The sequence below is a fragment of the Sceloporus undulatus genome, chromosome 9 (genome assembly GCF_019175285.1).
Source record: "Sceloporus undulatus isolate JIND9_A2432 ecotype Alabama chromosome 9, SceUnd_v1.1, whole genome shotgun sequence".
In the NCBI taxonomy this organism is placed as follows: domain Eukaryota; kingdom Metazoa; phylum Chordata; class Lepidosauria; order Squamata; family Phrynosomatidae; genus Sceloporus; species Sceloporus undulatus.
Genome location: NC_056530.1, coordinates 31324096 through 31330395, shown reverse-complemented (window position 1 = coordinate 31330395; position 6300 = coordinate 31324096).

Genomic DNA, 6300 nt, shown 5'->3' with positions numbered 1-6300 from the left:
GGTTCGCTCCAAGACCCCCAAGCCACAGTGCTGAGAACAAGCAGACCAGGGACCCCAAGTGCTCCAGACGCCAGGTACCCATGTTCCTGGGTTGCTGCCTCCACCATCATCCTCAGAGGCCTGGCGAGGCACACGTTGCGGGACCTGTGGGGGAATGGGAAGAGGTCAGGGATGTTTTTTGCAAGGAACACTTGTCCTCCAACCCCCATCTTGGCTTCTTCTGTTACTTTGACTTGTGCTTGCAATTTAACTTAATTTAATCTGATTTAATTTGATTACCATCCCATCTCTTTATCAGTCTGGGATTCAAAATGGCTCACAAAGATTAGAACAGATGCAACTCAAAAAAGTCACTACACACACACAAGGGCCAGCATGGTGTAGTGTTCTGAATGTTGGAATAGGACACTGGAAGACCAGGGTTCGAAACCCACTAGGTGACCTTGGACAAATCTAAGAGCGTTGGAAAGTTCCTATTTAAGATGACAACTCCCAAAATATAGATAATTTTTACCCCAATCTCTTTTGAGATCTAGGAACCCGCTTTTATGCAAACCACAACAATGGAAATGCCCATGCTGGCTAGGGGACAGTGGGAGTTGTAGTCCAAAAACAACTCCAAGGTCTGGAAGAGGAATCTAAATATAGGTTTATGAGGGTTGTTTATTTTTTAAGGATCTTGATCTAATTTCATGTTATGTACTCTCTGTTTCCGAAATTCTTTCTCCCTGCCCTCTTCCACATTATCGTTCCGGGTGTCTCAAGACGCTTCCCAGCTGGCGTCCACCGCTTTGCAAGGCAGCCGTCCCTTTCCTCCTGGCGGGCAGCGATGTCCAAGGAGAAGAAATCCAAAAAGGGCACATTTTTCAGCCAAAAAAGGACACTGTTCATAACATTAGAACAAGCTTTTGAGCCGGGGCATCCTAGGCACTCTTGCGGGGGGGAGTCATGGGGCAAAGGAACGGAAGAGAGCGGAGGGTCCTGATCTGTCCAGAAAACTGGGGAAACTGGCTTCCCCTAAAGAAGCTAAAAAGGATGATAAAGAGAGAGAAGGAGAGAGAGGTGGAAAAAGGGGAACTGAGAATGGAGGATGAATTTCCCCTGGCAGTTGAATCAAGACAAGAGGGTGGTAGGGGGCACTTTTAGGGCACAGAGGAAACATGAACCATTATTACTGTTGTTGTTGTTGGTTGTTATGTGGTTTTGTTAAGGCCTCGCCTGGGGGAATCTTGTGTCCAATTCTGGCCACCAGAAGTCAAGAAGGATTTTGAAAAGCTGGAAGGTGTCCAGAGAAGGGAGACCAAGATGATCAAAGGCACGGAAACCTCCAAAACTTATGAGAAATGGCTTAGGGAGCTGGGTAGGGTTTTATTGGAGAAGAGAGGACGGAGAGGTGATATGATGAAGCCACCTTTAAAAACCTGAAGAAATCTCATGTAGAAGATGGAGCCAGCTTGGTTTTCTGCTTCTCCAGAGACCGACGGATTCGAATTGCAAGAAAGGAGATTCCACCTCAATATTAGGAAGGCCTTCTTGACTGTAAGGGAAGTTCAAGAGTAGAATATGGCTTGCCTTGGAAAGTGGCGGATTCCCCTCTTTTGGTGGACTTCCAACAAAGGTTGCAGGAACATCACTTAGCAGCACTTTAGCTCTAGATTCCCGCATGGCAGAACGGGGCTGAATGAGAGGAACGTTTCAGCCCTCCCAACTCCACGGTTCTGCTATTTTGCTTGGAAAATGACCAAGTGGGACCCTGATTATTCCCACCGAATCAAGGAAACCCTTTCGGCCTCTAGCTGGAATCCTTGTCTGTCATTCCCAGCTCCGCTTGCGACTGTAATCAGAAGGGTTTGGTTTTTATTAGCGATGCAACACCCAGCGCTTGGCTTTTGAGGCTTGCCAGTGAAAATTCAGCCCAGCTGTTCCTGGTGGCCTTGGTGTCAGAGCTGGGTTGGCCTCCAGCCAGGTTTGAGTGAACAAGTGTGGCTGACCTCAAGAAGTGCAAATATGGGTGCCTTTATTCCCTCTGTGTCCCCAAAGACATCAGAACTGGTCTGAACTTGGAGGCTGAGCAGGGTCAGTCCTGGTTAGTCCTCGGACTGGAAAGCGCCAATGAATACCAGACGCTGGAGGCTTTATTCCAGAGGAAGGGACTGGCCAAACCATCTTTGAGGATCCCTTGCCTAAGAAAACCCCATGAAATGTATGGGTTGCCGTGAGTCGACAGGTGACTTGAAGGCACAGACACACACCCCTAAAGGGTACCAGATTCCTATCTGATCTTAGAAACTAAGCAGGGTTAGCCCTGGGTAGTCCAATGGATACCAAGAATTATAGGCTATATTTCAGAGGAAGGACCTGGTAAAACCATCTCTGAGGATTCCTTGCCTAAGAAAACCCTATGGTAAAATTTACAAGATTGCCATAAGTCAATGGGGAACAGCAGACACAAAGTCCCAAATACCCTAAAGGTCCATTCTTGAGTTGTGGTTGCACATTGCACAAGGACAGCCACTCACTGACACACACTGTGCAATGTTGTTGTTGTTTTACAGAAGGGTGGCATGTTGTTAGTGTAACATATTCCCTACATGAGGAGACACACACACACACACACACACAGAGTATGTTGAAGGGATCTTGGACTGCAGTAAATAGATTTTTCTTGCAAACTGGAGTCCAGTTCTACTTGCTCTGGCTCTGTTTGCAAAGACTACATGCGCTCCAAGTTCTGCACAAGGAGGAACGTGACCAACGCAGAGTTCTGGTTTTGCATCCTAAGCCAAATTATTATTATTTTTCCTAAGTATGTTCTTTTGCAAAACCCTTTCAAGGAGAAAAAAAAGGTGACTAAAAGTCAGAACGATAGGATATACACTATATATATACATACATATTTATAAATGCGCTACGAACCAGAAATAATATTGTTTGGACTTTTCAAAGATACAGTTAATCCGAAGGATAAAGACTTGGTCAGGAGCGTGCCGCTCGCTTGCCAAAAACATGCCAAAATGTTTCATTATCAGGTTTGCAGAAAACGGGGGATATAAGATAGATGGGTCCCGTTATGTACACACTTTCTCTCACACATACATATATACAGTATGCACGCTTAAAGGCAACATTCGAATAAAGTCCTTTGAAGAAATCTGGAAAACCTACTCCTTCTACAGATTGAGAAGGTTAATGTTTTCCCCCCAAATCAGACTGCTGATAAACTGCAGAATTAATGCAGTTTGTCACCTCTTTAAATGTCATCGCTTGATTCTATGGCATCCTGGGATTTGTGGTTTGTGGTGGCACCAGAGTAATCTGAAAAAGATAGCTAAATATCACATAAAACCACAAATCCCAGAATCCCATAGCACTGAGCCATGGCACTTAAAGTGTCGTCAAACCGGGACGTTTTACAAAGCAGCTGTAAAAGTGGGATGGCAGAGGATCAACCAGTCCTGAAATTCAGAATTCATTTTGATGACGATAATGATAAGAGCTGCCCTCAGCATCCAGCAAAGCCGACGCTCTGGAGCCGTGGCAATGATAAACGCACAACAACAACACAACCCGCGTTCTCCGGCCAACTCATGAGTAATCCCATTGTTTCAGGGTGACTCACCTTCTCGATGGCTTGGCTGAAACCGGCCGCGAGGACGGAGAGAGTCAACGAAAAGCCAGCCAAGGAAAACCTGGAAAGAAAAACAAGAGAGCCATTGCGTTGGTCACGGGTGTTGTTGTCGCTGTGGTTGCCACGCAAGGCAAAGGGACAGCGGTGGCCTCTTGGGGTAGAGGGTGCCAACCGACCCAGCATTGTTTTCCCTGTCTTCACCAACTGTCCACCACCCCAAACCAGGACCTGGAAGCTTCACGGTTAAAAAGAAAATGAGCCATACTCTGGCCAAGGTTCTGTTTGATGCATGTTTACACCAATATGGACAGGCCAGAATTATACTGGTTACACTGGGACACATCCTTATGCAACCCAGATTGGGAATGCACCCCTACAAAATGTCTAGAAAAGTGCAGTGGGGGCTCTTAGTCTCCTTGGACAGGGTTTGTTTCCAGAACCCCTCCGTGGATACCAAAATCCATGGATGCTCAAGTCCCATTAAATACAACGGTGTATTAAAATGGTGCCCTTTATAGAAAATGCCAAAATCAAGGTTTGCTGTTTGGAGTTTTTATATACAGTGCACCTGCGCCATACATGGGTGTGCTATATGCGGCTTCAAGCTTATGCTGAAGCCGGATGACAATAAAATGTATGGCATGTGTGCTGCCATGAGCATCCATCCCATTGTTTTCAATGGGGTGTGGGCATACGCAGAATTCCCCTTATGCAGGGGGATCGGATCCCCCACAAAAGGGAAAGACCCACTGTATATATAAATATATATAAGTCGCAATTGCATGTGGTAATCATTTGTGCAATTACGCGCCGTTTTTGCTTTATATCCGGGATGCTTTAAAAGCGCTTTAATCTCTCTTTAATGCCAAAAGCTTTGCTTTAGGGTTGCCGTAAGTCGCAAATGAAGGCACACAATGACAAGAAGAACAAATTGTATTTCACCCTTTAAAGCTCAGAGGTACACTTCAGTTCCTCCTCGTTGTTGTCTTTTAACCTTAAAAATATAATTTCATCCTTTTCTCAGCTATTTCCCTCGAGATTTACAATAGTCCCCTGTTTACTCTCTCCGTGTCATACCCTCCGAAACACTTCTGGCCGCGCTTTTGCGCAACGACGGATGGGGCCATCCTGTTCTTTTACCAAAGTGACTCATCCGACCCTTGGGCCGGTGGACTTTCCTCCTCCCTTGTCCTGGCCTGAATAAGAATAATAAGAATAAGAGGAATAAAATACCAAGCGTGGGACAAAAAGGGAAACCCTGCGCCAGCAGAGGGAGCAGCCATAGTGATGGCTGCGTTGGGACAAGAACAATCTCAGCCGCTTTATGGCCATCTTCAACGCATGGTTGAACGGTCAAGCAACCGATCTTTGCTCCAAGCCAGGGATGATTTCAGAAGCTGGGCAAAGAGAGTGGAGGGGAGGCACAAAGCCAGGGTTGTCGCCTGCCTTGCTCAGGCAAAACAAAACACCCAGTCCCTTGCAAAACCTACGCAAAACCTTTCAAGATCACAAGGCGGAAAGCAGGTGTGCTGCCAAAGCAGGTGGAGGTGACTCACGCCAGCCGGCCGCTCTGGAATTTCCTTCCCCGGAGGGTATGTGGGCTGCAAGGGAGGAAGGGATAGAAAGTGCCGCAGCAAAGAGTTCGGCCAACGCACCCGTATCTCAGTGTGGGGAAAAGCCAGGTCCAGGGGGACCGTGTGGACCCCTGAAATCCAGCATCAGAGACACGTGTGACGGCAATTGATATTGCCATCAAAGGGGTCTAGTATCAGGATTCAAAGATATAAGGGTGTTAGTTTGTAGAATCAGTGTGTAAAGAGATCTTGTGGCACCTTTGACACCAAGAGAAAGAAAGAAGTTGGCAGCATGAGCTTTCCTAGTCTGCTTCAGTGGTTCCTATACTTTGGTCCTACAGGTATTTTGGACTTCAGCATCCAAAATTCCTGACTGTTAGCCATGCTGGATGTTGCTTCTGGGAACTGAAGTCCAAAACACCTGGAGGACCAAAGTTTGGACATCACTGGTCTATTTCCTCAGATGCATTTATGTAAATGCACTGGAGGAAGGAGACTGAAGTCTAGGAAAGCCCCTGCTGCCAACTTCTTTCTTGCGGTGAGTCTACTTCCTCAGATGCATTTAGTGGAGTGGAAAGCCAGGGACAGATGTATCTATATATACATACATATACATATAAGCCAGGAGTAAACTTATATATTGACATTCTCACACACCAATGGCACATATGCATCTGAAGAAGCAGGCTTTAATCTACGAAAACTCATGCCGCCAACGTCTTTCTTTCTTGTGTCACAGGATCTGAGATTGTAAGAAATGATCCTTTTTTTGCACAACATAAGGTACCACATCCTTCCAAATTTGTAAAGCTCTCCTATGGGCTCAAAGGATAACCCACCATCACCACCCTCTGGGTTAAAGTCCTCCAGCCTGTCACTTCGGTCCCAATGTCTTCCAGAAATGTGCCACTTTAGACCTGAAACAGTTTTCTTGCGCCAAAGTAAATAAATAATATTTTCTTTCCCTTCTTTCCCCCCTTTTTTCAGCCTGGGTGGCAAAGCTGGATTCAAAGCGGCCTTTCTGAGCAACTTTGGGACGCCAGTGTGAAATGCAGCACCAAAGGGACACCAAATATTGCAAGTGCATGAAGCAAGGAC